The sequence below is a fragment of the Pseudophryne corroboree genome, chromosome 4, assembly GCF_028390025.1.
Source record: "Pseudophryne corroboree isolate aPseCor3 chromosome 4, aPseCor3.hap2, whole genome shotgun sequence".
NCBI classification, from domain to species: domain Eukaryota; kingdom Metazoa; phylum Chordata; class Amphibia; order Anura; family Myobatrachidae; genus Pseudophryne; species Pseudophryne corroboree.
In genome coordinates this window covers 509,228,737-509,242,436 of record NC_086447.1, presented here as the reverse complement: position 1 = coordinate 509,242,436, position 13,700 = coordinate 509,228,737, and the positions used below count along the sequence as shown (strand labels likewise).

Here is a 13,700-nt window from a genome sequence, read left to right as displayed (position 1 = left end):
GACTGGAATTACATTGGCCAAGGACTGTGTACAGGTTCGGAATGCAGACCCACAACACTTGGTGGTGTGCACACAGGCTTGAAACACCATACTGCAGGTATATAATTAACCTGTGGCTCTGTTCCTTTATCATCCAAGGCCATTGGAAGTATCAGCGACCCTACTAATTATGGGACTGATTCTGTCGTGAGTGTAAAGGCAGGTCACTTACCGTAGTTTAGTCTCAGTTGACATTGCTCTCCACTGGTCTTTAAAGGATCATATAAATTCAGGTGGCTGATAGCGTCTAATGGCGTCTACCATGGCGTCTGATAACGTCTACCTGCGAATGCCTTGTCTGCATAGCTGTGTTCAATTTTACAGGTATGGAAGTCTATTATATTATAACATGTAGAGTGTAGGCAGGAAAAGTGGGAAAGTGGTACAGGTAGGGGTTAAAGTGAGGGGGGGGGACGAGGTTGAACTGGGATCCACCACCTGTAATGGTAGGGGGAACTACTTCCACCTCCTCCATTGCCCTGCACAGTGATTCTAACAGAAAAGCCTGCCCCATCACCTATATCAATAGATGATGCAGGTGGCGCTAATGTTACTGATGAGCTGCAGCCACCTCCCCTTCCTCAGGTCCTGGTGGCTCCATGGTCCTCCTCCATCTACAGGCCACCCCTCCTGGTACTCACACATGCAGTGTCTGTTGTACAGCATTCATTCCCTCCTCAGGTTCCAGTGGCTTCCTTTTCCAGCACAGTGTATGTGATGCTGTCATCGCTGCTGAAGTGAAGAAGAGCCATGAAGAGGAGCAGACTCTGTCCATCTTAAAGACAAGATGAGAGGGGGCTGGAGGGACAAGTAAGGTGGGAAAGCTGCTGGAGGGATACAGGGCATGGAGCTGCTGTAGGGACACAGACAGTGAACTGCTGGAGTGACAGAGGCAGAGATGTGTATAAGGGACACCACTATTGTGAATATTATACAGTATGTAAGAGGCACTACTACTGTGAGAATTCTGTATATAAGCGGCACTACTACTGTTGGAATTCTGTATATAAGCGGCACTACTACTGTGGGCATTTTGTGTATAAGCGGCACTATTGTGTTTATTATGTGTTAGGGGCACTACTGTGGGCATTGTATATAAGGGGCACTACTGTGTGGCATAATGTGTATAAAGGGTACCATTGTGTAGCGCAATGTGAATAAAGGGCACTACTGAGTGATGTATCCTGAATAACGGGCATTACTATGTGGTGTAATATTAATCAGGGGCACTACATGCGGTAATTAGATTGTGCTATTGTGTGGTGTCAATTAATTTGGAGGTATTATTGCATGACCATGCCGCTTCTTTGTGAGATCAGTTTCCCTTTATAAAGTTTGGGAAGTAGGGCACTAATTTATAGTTTGCAATTGTGTGTGTATGTGTGGGGGCACACACTAGCACTGGCCCAGACTCTGCTTAATGTGAGGGGAGAGGGAGGGGGGGGGGGGGGGGTTAAATGAGTTCCACCAGGGAAATATCAATCACAGTTTCTACAACATAGTATAGCAATAATAAAGGTTAGTAATGGTCAGGATGGTGGAGTGCAATGACGGACCCAGGTGTTGCGGAAGTGTAAAACAAAACAGAGCAGGTAACTGTATACCTGGACAACCATGGGGCATAATTCAGACCTGATCGCTGCTGTGAGTTTCTGCACAGCGGGCGATCAGGTCCAAACTGTGCATGCATATGCATGGGTACAAAGTGGATCGCCGCTCAGCAATTGGTTTGTGCGACGGATCCGATTGACAAGGTGATCGCAAGGAGATTGACAGGAAGAAGGCGATTGTGGGTGTCAACTGACCATTTTCAGGGAGCGTCTGGAAAAATGCAGGCGTTCCCAAATGTTTGCAGGGTGGGTGTCTGACGTCAATTCCGGTCCCAGACAGGCTGAAGTGATCGCAGCGGCTGAGTAAGTCCTGGGTTACTCAGAGACTGCACAAAATCAGTTTGTACAGCTCTGCTACACATGAGGTCGCACACTTGATACACTCCCCTGTGGGCGGTGACTATGTGAACGCAGGACTGCAAAAAAGCCCTAGCAAGCGATCAGGTCTGAATTACCCCCCATGTTGCAATGCAAGGGGTGCAAACACATTTATTGTTTTGCATACAGGGTAAATACTGGCTGCTTTTGCACACAGGCCACAAATGCTGGAAAGCTTTCTTTAACACTGCAATTTAGATTTGAGTTAGGGCATGCCCCTCTCAGATATAAATCTCTCACTACACTTTAAAACTTCCTCAACTGCAGAGCAGCATGGTTTTGCCAAGGTGCAAAGATACTTGTTCTTTTTTTTTTCTTTTCTTTACCCCATCTCAGAGTTTGGCGCTGTGCAGGGGTGGATTGGCCCACCAGGACACCATGACAGATTCCGATGGGCTGGTTCCATATACCCCTCAGTCAGGCCGATTCACACTCAGGGTGGGCTGGCTTACACTGCTTCCAGTACTTGTGGTTCATTGGAATGTAATCCGGAAGTTAGGCTAGCAGACACTTCCAGGTGCCACTAGCCATGAAAAGTGATAATGCTGTTCTACCAATGGGGGACCTTGAGAAAGTTAACCAGCCCAGCAGCATCCTCTCCCTGGCCCCGGCCAAAGGTCTCTTCAATGAGCCTGGCCCAGGAGCAGCATCAAAGCGATGGTCGGAGCCGGGTTCACTACACCCGCTGCCACCCCAGCTCCCGCACTCTCACTGAACTGGCCAGAGCGGCGACTGAGCACTGAAGGGGACCTGGCAGAGAGGTTATTTTTAATTACATTATTTGCATTATCATGTTAGTGTAAGGGTTAGGGCGTTCCCGGTCACAGTGTATGGTTTGGGGACAGGACACGAGCAGGATGTACTTTGTTCTCAGGATGCCAGCTGACCAGGCAGCACTCACAGCCAGCCCTGGGACAATCTCTAATGCAACGTCCTTCAGCCCTATAGCTGCCCAATGTCTGTCCATGATGATGGGCCTATTTATGTGGTGGCTACGTATGTAATGCAGTGTCTACGTATGTAATGCGGTGTCTACGTATGTAGACCCTCATTCCGAGTTGTTCGCTCGCTAGCTGCTTTTAGCAGCATTGCACACGCTAAGCCGCCACCTACTGGGAGTGTATCTTAGCTTAGCAGAATTGCGAACGAAAGATTAGCAGAATTGCAAATAGAAATTTCTTAGCAGTTTCTGAGTAGCTCGAGACTTACTCCTACACTGCAATCAGTTCAGTCAGTTTCGTTCCTGGTTTGACGTCACAAACACACCCAGCGTTCGCCCAGGCACTCCCCCATTTCTTCAGACACTCCCGCATTTTTCCCAGAAACGCCAGCGTTTTTCCGTACACTCCCATAAAACGGCCAGTTTCCGCCCAGAAACACCCACTTCCTGTCAATCACACTCCGATCACCAGAACGATGAAAAAGCTTCGTTATGCCGTGAGTAAAATACCTAACTTTTGTGTAAAATAACTAAGCGCATGCGCTCTGCGAACCTTGCGCATGCGCAGTAAGCGACTAATCGTAGTATAGCGAAAATCAGCAACGAGCGAACAACTCGGAATGTCCCCCATAATGCGGTGGCTATGTATGTAATGTGGTGGTTATGTATGTAATGTGGTGCTATTTGTGTAATGAGATGCTATACGTGTAATGTGGTGCTATACGTGTAGTGCGGTGCTATACGTGTAATGTGGTGCTATTCGTGTTATGTGGTGCTTTTTGTATAATGCAGTGCTATGTGTGTAGTGCGGTGCTATACATGTAATGCGGTGCTATATGTGTAATGTGGTGCTATCCATGTAATAATGTGGTGGATATGTATGTAGTCAGGCGTGGTTTGGCCACTGGGACAGATTCCGATTGCGCTGGTCCCCTGTGTCTATGTTTCACTACTTGTGTGTGCTCCCTCCCTGTACTGTGTTGTATGTAGTGTGTGCTCCCTCCCTGTACTGTGCTGTTGTGCTGTATGTAGTGTGTGCTTCCTTCCTGTACTGTGCTGTATGTAGTGTATGCTCCCCCTCCCTGTACTGTGCTGTATGTAGTGTGTGCTCCCTCCCTGCACTGTGCTGTATGTAGTGTATGCTCCCCCTCCCTGTACTGTGCTGTATGTAGTGTGTGCTTCCTCCCTGTACTGTGCTGTATGTAGTGTATGCTCCCCCTCACTGTACTGTGCTGTATGTAGTGTGTGCTCCCTCCCTGTACTGTGCTGTATGTAGTGTGTGCTCCCTCCCTGTACTGTGCTGTATGTAGTATGTGCTCCCCCTCCCTGTACTGTGCTGTATGTAGTGTGTGCTCCCTCCCTGTACTGTGCTGTATGTAGTATGTGCTCCCCCTCCCTGTACTGTGCTGTATGTAGTCTATGCTCCCCCTCCCTGTACTGTGCTGTATGTAGTGTGTGCTCCCTCCCTGTACTGTGCTGTATGTAGTGTGTGCTCCCTCCCTGTACTGTGCTGTATGTAGTGTGTGCTCCTTCCCTGTACTGTGCTGTATGTAGTGTGTGCACCCTCCCTGTACTGTATGTAATGTGTGTTCCCCCTCCCTGTACTGTGCTGTATGTACTGTGTGCTCCCCCTCCCTGTACTGTGCTGTATGTAGTGTGTGCTCCCTCCCTGTACTGTGCTGTATGTCGTGTTTGCTCCCTCCCTGTACTGTGTTGCATGTAGTGTGTGCTCCCTCCCTGTACTGTGCTGTATGTAGTCTGTGCTCCCTTCCTGTACTGTGCTGTATGTAGTGTGTGCTCTCTCCCTGTACTGTGCTGTATGTAGTGTGTGCTCCCTCCCTGTACTGTGCTGTATGTAGTGTGTGCTCCCTCCCTGTACTGTATGTAATGTGTGTTCCCCCTCCCTGTACTGTGCTGTATGTAGTGTGTGCTCCCCCTCCCTGTACTGTGCTGTATGTAGTGTGCGCTCCCCCTCCCTGTACTGTGCTGTATGTAGTGTGTGCTCCCTCCCTGTACTGTGCTGTATGTCGTGTTTGCTCCCTCCCTGTACTGTGTTGCATGTAGTGTGTGCTCCCTCCCTGTACTGTGCTGTATGTAGTCTGTGCTCCCTTCCTGTACTGTGCTGTATGTAGTGTGTGCTCTCTCCCTGTACTGTGCTGTATGTAGTGTGTGCTCCCTCCCTGTACTGTGCTGTATGTAGTGTGTGCTCCCTCCCTGTACAGTATGTAATGTGTGTTCCCCCTCTCTGTACTGTGCTGTATGTAGTGTGTGCTCCCCCTCCCTGTACTGTGCTGCATGTAGTGTGTGCTCCACCTCCCAGTACTGAGCTGTATGTAGTGTGTGCTCCCTCCCTGTACTGTGCTGTATGTCGTGTTTGTTCCCTCTCTGTACTTTGTTGCATGTAGTGTGTGCTCCCTCCCTGTACTGTGCTTTATGTAGTCTGTGCTCCCTTTCTGTACTGTGCTGTATGTAGTGTGTGCTCTCTCCCTGTACTGTGCTGTATGTAGTGTGTGCTCTCTCCCTGTACTGTGCTGTATGTAGTGTGTGCTCCCTCCCTGTACTGTGCTGTATGTAGTGTGTGCTCCCTCCCTGTACTGTGCTGTATGTATGTATGTATGTATGTATGTAGTGTGAGCTCCCCCTCCCTGTACTGTGCTGTATGTAGTGTGTGCTCCCCCGCCCTGTACTGTGCTGTATGTAGTGTGTGCTCCCTCCCTGTACTGTGCTGTATGTAATGTGTGCTCCCTCCCTGTACTGTTTGTAGTGTGTGCTCCCTCCCTGTACTGTGCTGTATGTAGTGTGTGCTCCCTCCCTGTACTGTGCTGTATGTAGTGTGCGCTCCCCCTCCCTGTACTGTGCTGTATGTAGTGTGTGCTCCCTCCCTGTACTGTGCTGTATGTAGTGTGTGCTCCCTCCCTGTACTGTGCTGTATGTAGTGTGTGCTCCCTCCCTGTACTGTGCTGTATGTAGTGTGTGCTCCCCCTCCCTGTACTGTGCTGTATGTAGTGTGTGCTCTCTCCCTGTACTGTGCTGTATGTAGTGTGTGCTCCCTCCCTGTACTGTGCTGTATGTAGTGTGTGCTCCCTCCCTGTACTGTATGTAATGTGTGTTCCCCCTCCCTGTACTGTGCTGTATGTAGTGTGTGCTCCCCCTCCCTGTACTGTGCTGTATGTAGTGTGTGCTCCCCCTCCCAGTACTGTGCTGTATGTCGTGTTTGCTCCCTCCCTGTACTGTGTTGCATGTAGTGTGTGCTCCCTCCCTGTACTGTGCTGTATGTAGTCTGTGCTCCCTTCCTGTACTGTGCTGTATGTAGTGTGTGCTCTCTCCCTGTACTGTGCTGTATGTAGTGTGTTCTCCCTCCCTGTACTGTGCTGTATGTAGTGTGTGCTCCCTCCCTGTACTGTGCTGTATGCAGTGTGTGCTCCCTCCCTGTACTGTGCTGTATGTATGTATGTATGTATGTATGTAGTGTGAGCTCCCACTCCCTGTACTGTGCTGTATGTAGTGTGTGCTCCCCCGCCCTGTACTGAGCTGTATGTAGTGTGTGCTCCCTTCCTGTACTGTGCTGTATGTAATGTGTGCTCCCTCCCTGTACTGTGCTGTATGTAGTGTGTGCTCCCCCTCCCTGTACTGTGCTGTATGTAGTGTGTGCTCTCTTCCTGTACTGTGGTGTATGTAGTGTGTGCTCCCCCGCCCTGTGCTGTGCTGTGTGTAGTGTGTGCTCCCTCCCTGTACTGTGCTGTATGTCGTGTTTGCTCCCTCCATGTACTGTGTTGCATGTAGTGTGTGCTCCCTCCCTGTACTGTGCTGTATGTAGTCTATGCTCCCTTCCTGTACTGTGCTGTATGTAGTGTGTGCTCTCTCACTGTACTGTGCTGTATGTAGTGTGTGCTCCCTCCCTGTACTGTGCTGTATGTAGTGTGTGCTCCCTCCCTGTACTGTGCTCTATGTAGTGTGTGCTCCCTCCCTGTACTGTATGTAGTGTGTGCTCCCTCCCTGTACTGTGCTGTATGTAGTGTGTGCTCCCTCCCTGTACTGTGCTGTATGTAGTGTGCGCTCCCCCTCCCTGTACTGTGCTGTATGTAGTGTGTGCTCCCTCCCTGTACTGTGCTGTATGTAGTGTGTGCTCCCTCCCTGTACTGTGCTGTATGTAGTGTGTGCTCCTTTCCTGTACTGTGCTGTATGTAGTGTGTGCTCCTATCCTGTACTGTGCTGTATGTAGTGTGTGCTCCCTCCCTGTACTGTGCTGTATGTAGTGTGTGCTCCCTCCCTGTACTGTGCTGTATGTAGTGTGTGCTCCCTCCCTGTACTGTATGTAATGTGTGTTCCCCCTCCCTGTACTGTGCTGTATGTAGTGTATGCTCCCCCTCCCTGTACTGTGCTGTATGTAGTGTGTGCTCCCCCTCCCAGTACTGAGCTGTATGTAGTGTGTGCTCCCTCCCTGTACTGTGCTGTATGTCGTGTTTGCTCCCTCCCTGTACTGTGTTGCATGTAGTGTGTGCTGCCTCCCTGTACTGTGCTGTATGTAGTCTGTGCTCCCTTCCTGTACTGTGCTGTATGTAGTGTGTGCTCTCTCCCTGTACTGTGCTGTATGTAGTGTGTGCTCCCTCCCTGTACTGTGCTGTATGTAGTGTGTGCTCCCTCCCTGTACTGTGCTGTATGTAGTGTGTGCTCCCTCCCTGTACTGTGCTGTATGTATGTATGTATGTAGTGTGAGCTCCCCCTCCCTGTACTGTGCTGTATGTAGTGTGTGCTCCCCCGCCCTGTACTGTGCTGTATGTAGTGTGTGCTCCCTCCCTGTACTGTGCTGTATGTAGTGTGCGCTCCCCCTCCCTGTACTGTGCTGTATGTAGTGTGAGCTCCCTCCCTTTACTGTGCTGTATGTAGTGTGTGCTCCCTCCCTGTACTGTGCTGTATGTAGTGTGTGCTCCCCCTCCCTGTACTGTGCTGTATGTAGTGTGTGCTCTCTCCCTGTACTGTGCTGTACGTAGTGTGTGCTCCCTCCCTGTACTGTGCTGTATGTAGTGTGTGCTCCCTCCCTGTACTGTATGTAATGTGTGTTCCCCCTCCCTGTACTGTGCTGTATGTAGTGTGTGCTCCCCCTCCCTGTACTGTGCTGTATGTAGTGTGTGCTCCCCCTCCCTGTACTGAGCTGTATGTAGTGTGTGCTCCCTCCCTGTACTGTGCTGTATGTCGTGTTTGCTCCCTCCCTGTACTGTGTTGCATGTAGTGTGTGCTCCCTCCCTGTACTGTGCTGTATGTAGTCTGTGCTCCCTTCCTGTACGGTGCTGTATGTAGTGTGTGCTCTCTCCCTGTACTATGCTGTATGTAGTGTGTGCTCCCTCTCTGTACTGTGCTGTATGTAGTGTGTGCTCCCTCCCTGTACTGTGCTGTATGTAGTGTGTGCTCCCTCCCTGTACTGTGCTGTATGTATGTATGTATGTATGTATGTATGTAGTGTGAGCTCCCCCTCCCTGTACTGTGCTGTATGTAGTGTGTGCTCCCCCGCCCTGTACTGTGCTGTATGTAGTGTGTGCTCCCTCCCTGTACTGTGCTGTATGTAGTGTGTGCTCCCCCTCCCAGTACTGAGCTGTATGTAGTGTGTGCTCCCTCCCTGTACTGTGCTGTATGTCGTGTTTGTTCCCTCCCTGTACTTTGTGGCATGTAGTGTGTGCTCCCTCCCTGTACTGTGCTGTATGTAGTCTGTGCTCCCTTCCTGTACTGTGCTGTATGTAGTGTGTGCTCTCTCCCTGTACTGTGCTGTATGTAGTGTGTGCTCCCTCCCTGTACTGTGCTGTATGTAGTGTGTGCTCCCTCCCTGTACTGTGCTGTATGTAGTGTGTGCTCCCTCCCTGTACTGTGCTGTATGTATGTATGTATGTATGTATGTATGTAGTGTGAGCTCCCCCTCCCTGTACTGTGCTGTATGTAGTGTGTGCTCCCCCGCCCTGTACTGTGCTGTATGTAGTGTGTGCTCCCTCCCTGTACTGTGCTGTATGTAATGTGTGCTCCCTCCCTGTACTGTTTGTAGTGTGTGCTCCCTCCCTGTACTGTGCTGTATGTAGTGTGTGCTCCCTCCCTGTACTGTGCTGTATGTAGTGTGCGCTCCCCCTCCCTGTACTGTGCTGTATGTCGTGTGTGCTCCCTCCCTGTACTGTGCTGTATGTAGTGTGTGCTCCCTCCCTGTACTGTGCTGTATGTAGTGTGTGCTCCCCCTCCCTGTACTGTGCTGTATGTAGTGTGTGCTCTCTCCCTGTACTGTGCTGTATGTAGTGTGTGCTCCCTCCCTGTACTGTGCTGTATGTAGTGTGTGCTCCCTCCCTGTACTGTATGTAATGTGTGTTCCCCCTCCCTGTACTGTGCTGTATGTAGTGTGTGCTCCCCCTCCCTGTACTGTGCTGTATGTAGTGTGTGCTCCCCCTCCCTGTACTGTGCTGTATGTCGTGTTTGCTCCCTCCCTGTACTGTGTTGCATGTAGTGTGTGCTCCCTCCCTGTACTGTGCTGTATGTAGTCTGTGCTCCCTCCCTGTACTGTATGTAATGTGTGTTCCCCCTCCCTGTACTGTGCTGTATGTAGTGTGTGCTCCCCCTCCCTGTACTGTGCTGTATGTAGTGTGTGCACCCCCTCCCTGTATTGTGCTGTATGTCGTGTTTGCTCCCTCCCTGTACTGTGTTGCATGTAGTGTGTGCTCCCTCCCTGTACTGTGCTGTATGTAGTCTGTGCTCCCTTCCTGTACTGTGCTGTATGTAGTGTGTGCTCTCTCCCTGTACTGTGCTGTATGTAGTGTGTGCTCCCTCCCTGTACTGTGCTGTATGTAGTGTGTGCTCCTCCCTGTACTGTGCTGTATGTAGTGTGTGCTCCCTCCCTGTACTGTGCTGTATGTATGTATTTATGTATGTATGTATGTAGTGTGAGCTCCCCCTCCCTGTACTGTGCTGTATGTAGTGTGTGCTCCCCCGCCCTGTACTGTGCTGTATGTAGTGTGTGCTCCCTTCCTGTACTGTGCTGTATGTAATGTGTGCTCCCTCCCTGTACTGTGCTGTATGTAGTGTGTGCTCCCCCTCCCTGTACTGTGCTGTATGTAGTGTGTGCTCTCTTCCTGTACTGTGCTGTATGTAGTGTGTGCTCCCCCGCCCTGTGCTGTGCTGTGTGTAGTGTGTGCTCCCTCCCTGTACTGTGCTGTATGTTGTGTTTGCTCCCTCCCTGTACTGTGTTGCATGTAGTGTGTGCTCCCTCCCTGTACTGTGCTGTATGTAGTCTGTGCTCCCTTCCTGTACTGTGCTGTATGTAGTGTGTGCTCTCTCCCTGTACTGTGCTGTATGTAGTGTGTGCTCCCTCCCTGTACTGTGCTGTATGTAGTGTGTGCTCCCTCCCTGTACTGTGCTGTATGTAGTGTGTGCTCCCTCCCTGTACTGTGCTGTATGTATGTATGTATGTATGTATGTAGTGTGAGCTCCCCCTCCCTTTACTGTGCTGTATGTAGTGTGTGCTCCCCCGCCCTGTACTGTGCTGTATGTAGTGTGTGCTCCCTCCCTGTACTGTGCTGTATGTAATGTGTGCTCCCTCCCTGTACTGTGCTGTATGTAGTGTGTGCTCCCCCTCCCTGTACTGTGCTGTGTGTAGTGTGTGCTCTCTCCCTGTACTGTGCTGTATGTAGTGTGTGCTCCCCCGCCCTGTGCTGTGCTGTGTGTAGTGTGTGCTCCCTCCCTGTACTGTGCTGTATGTAGTGTGTGCTCCCTCCCTGTACTGTGCTGTATGTAGTGTGTGCTCCCTCCCTGTACTGTGCTGTATGTAGTGTGTGCTCCCTCCCTGTACTGTGCTGTATGTATGTATGTATGTAGTGTGAGCTCCCCCTCACTGTACTGTGCTGTATGTAGTGTGTGCTCCCCCGCCCTGTACTGTGCTGTATGTAGTGTGTGCTCCCTCCCTGTACTGTGCTGTATGTAATGTGTGCTCCCTCCCTGTACTGTGCTGTATGTAGTGTGTGCTCCCCCTCCCTGTACTGTGCTGTATGTAGTGTGTGCTCTCTCCCTGTACTGTGCTGTATGTAGTGTGTGCTCCCCCGCCCTGTGCTGTGCTGTGTGTAGTGTGTGCTCCCTCCCTGTACTGTGCTGTATGTCGTGTTTGCTCCCTCCCTGTACTGTGTTGCATGTAGTGTGTGCTCCCTCCCTGTACTGTGCTGTATGTAGTCTGTGCTCCCTTCCTGTACTGTGCTGTATGTAGTGTGTGCTCTCTCCCTGTACTGTGCTGTATGTAGTGTGTGCTCCCTCCCTGTACTGTGCTGTATGTAGTGTGTGCTCCCTCCCTGTACTGTGCTGTATGTAGTGTGTGCTCCCTCCCTGTACTGTGCTGTATGTATGTATGTATGTATGTAGTGTGAGCTCCCCCTCCCTGTACTGTGCTGTATGTAGTGTGTGCTCCCCCGCCCTGTACTGTGCTGTATGTAGTGTGTGCTCCCTCCCTGTACTGTGCTGTATGTAATGTGTGCTCCCTCCCTGTACTGTGCTGTATGTAGTGTGTGCTCCCCCTCCCTGTACTGTGCTGTATGTAGTGTGTGCTCTCTCCCTGTACTGTGCTGTATGTAGTGTGTGCTCCCCCGCCCTGTGCTGTGCTGTGTGTAGTGTGTGCTCCCTCCCTGTACTGTGCTGTATGTAGTGTGTGCTCCCTCCCTGTACTGTATGTAGTATGTGCTCCCTCCCTGTACTGTGCTGTATGTAGTGTGTGCTCCCTCCCTGTACTGTGCTGTATGTAGTGTGCGCTCCCCCTCCCTGTACTGTGCTGTATGTAGTGTGTGCTCCCTCCCTGTACTGTGCTGTATGTAGTGTGTGCTCCCTCCCTGTACTGTGCTGTATGTAGTGTGTGCTCCCTTCCTGTACTGTGCTGTATGTAGTGTGTGCTCCCTCCCTGTACTGTGCTGTATGTAGTGTGTGCTCCCTCCCTGTACTGTGCTGTATGTAGTGTGTGCTCCCTCCCTGTACTGTGCTGTATGTATGTATGTAGTGTGAGCTCCCCCTCCCTGTACTGTGCTGTATGTAGTGTGTGCTCCCCCGCCCTGTACTGTGCTGTATGTAGTGTGTGCTCCCTCCCTGTACTGTGCTGTATGTAATGTGTGCTCCCTCCCTGTACTGTGCTGTACGTAGTGTGTGCTCCCCCTCCCTGTACTGTGCTGTATGTAGTGTGTGCTCTCTCCCTGTACTGTGCTGTATGTAGTGTGTGCTCCCCCGCCCTGTACTGTGCTGTATGTAGTGTGTGCTCCCTCCCTGTACTGTGCTGTATGCAGTGTGTGCTCCCTCCCTGTACAGTATGTAGTGTGTGCTCCCTCCCTGTACTGTGCTGTATGTAGTGTGTGCTCCCTCCCTGTACTGTGCTGTATGTAGTGTGTGCTCCCCCTCCCTGTACTGTGCTGTATGTAGTGTGTGCTCCCTCCCTGTACTGTGCTGTATGTAGTGTGTGCTACCTCCCTGTACTGTGCTGTATGTAGTGTGTGCTTCCCCTCCCTGTACTGTGCTGTATGTAGTGTGTGCTCTCTCCCTGTACTGTGCTGTATGTAGTGTGTGCTCCCCCTCCCTGTACTGTGCTGTATGTAGTGTGTGTTCCCTCCCTGTACTGTACTGTATGTAGTGTGTGCTCCCCCTCCCTGTACTGTGCTGTATGTGTGATGCCCAGTATCTGCCCCAGCTACTGCTGGATACCTTAGCCCACCAGGGACTGCAGGGGCTAATGTGTTTGGCTGGCCGGTTGCTAGGCAACCGCACCTTACTGGAGGGCACTAGGACCCAGTGCCTCCTAACTGAAAGAAATGCAGGGATTGGCTGCCCGCAGAGCGGGAGAACAGGGGGGCGGGTTTGGCGCCCGTTCGGCAGTGGTGTGAAGGAGGGAGACGGAGGAAGCAGCCGCGGGCAGGAGCGGGAGTTGAGGGCGACGCTACCGCCAGAGCCGCCGGCGCTGAGTCACACAGGAGAGAGCCGGAGAGTGACGTCACACCCAGTCGGGGAGGAAGACACGCTGCTGCCGGAGGAGAAGAGAGCCGCGGGCGGAAGGCGCTGAAGCGAGCGCCTGCCGGAGGGAGGACACGCAGCACATCTGCTGGCCGGGACAGCGGGAGAGCAGCGTGTGGCGCTCCGCTGAGAGGGGACCACGCTACAGAGAACCGGGAGCCATAAAAGGGCCTCCAAGAGACAGAGCCACGACAATCAGGTACCTGCTCCTCTAATGTGCCCTGGTAGTTATTGGGAACCCATAAAGGGCAGCCCCCCCACCTTGAGCTCCCACAGAACCAGTATATAGGACCGGACAACACCGGCAGCCACCTTAAAACTCCCACAGCGACTCTAACCTCACTGCCAGTTTATACTGCACCCCACTTTGCAATATATGGTCCCTCTTGATGCAGACTCTTTGCCAGAGGTAGCATGCCGAGCCCCACTGGACCTCAGTTGTATAACCCCAAAGTGCCTGTTGTATACCGGGTCAACCACTAACCAGTCGAAAGGAAATTCCAGGAGCTACCGGTGACTTTCTGTGTCCGTAGCCTACCGACACCCTCCCCCCCTGCAGCTGTAAACGCTTCAAAATAGATAGGGCCCTGTGTCACTGCCCCGTCCCCAGGGGAACACTTGCCAGACGTTTCGTCCAGTACTACTTGCAAGGACATACACCTGAACTTCTCCGGATTATATATATATATATATATATATATATTACATATATATTGGGCCAGAGACCCCTTTAT

General features: G+C 51.5%; 1 protein-coding gene across 1 annotated transcript in view; it reads left to right on the top strand.

The window, feature by feature from the left end:
* The window catches only part of ROS1 (ROS proto-oncogene 1, receptor tyrosine kinase), a 311,501-nt gene that overhangs the window by 242,575 nt on the left and 55,226 nt on the right, over window positions 1–13,700 (top strand).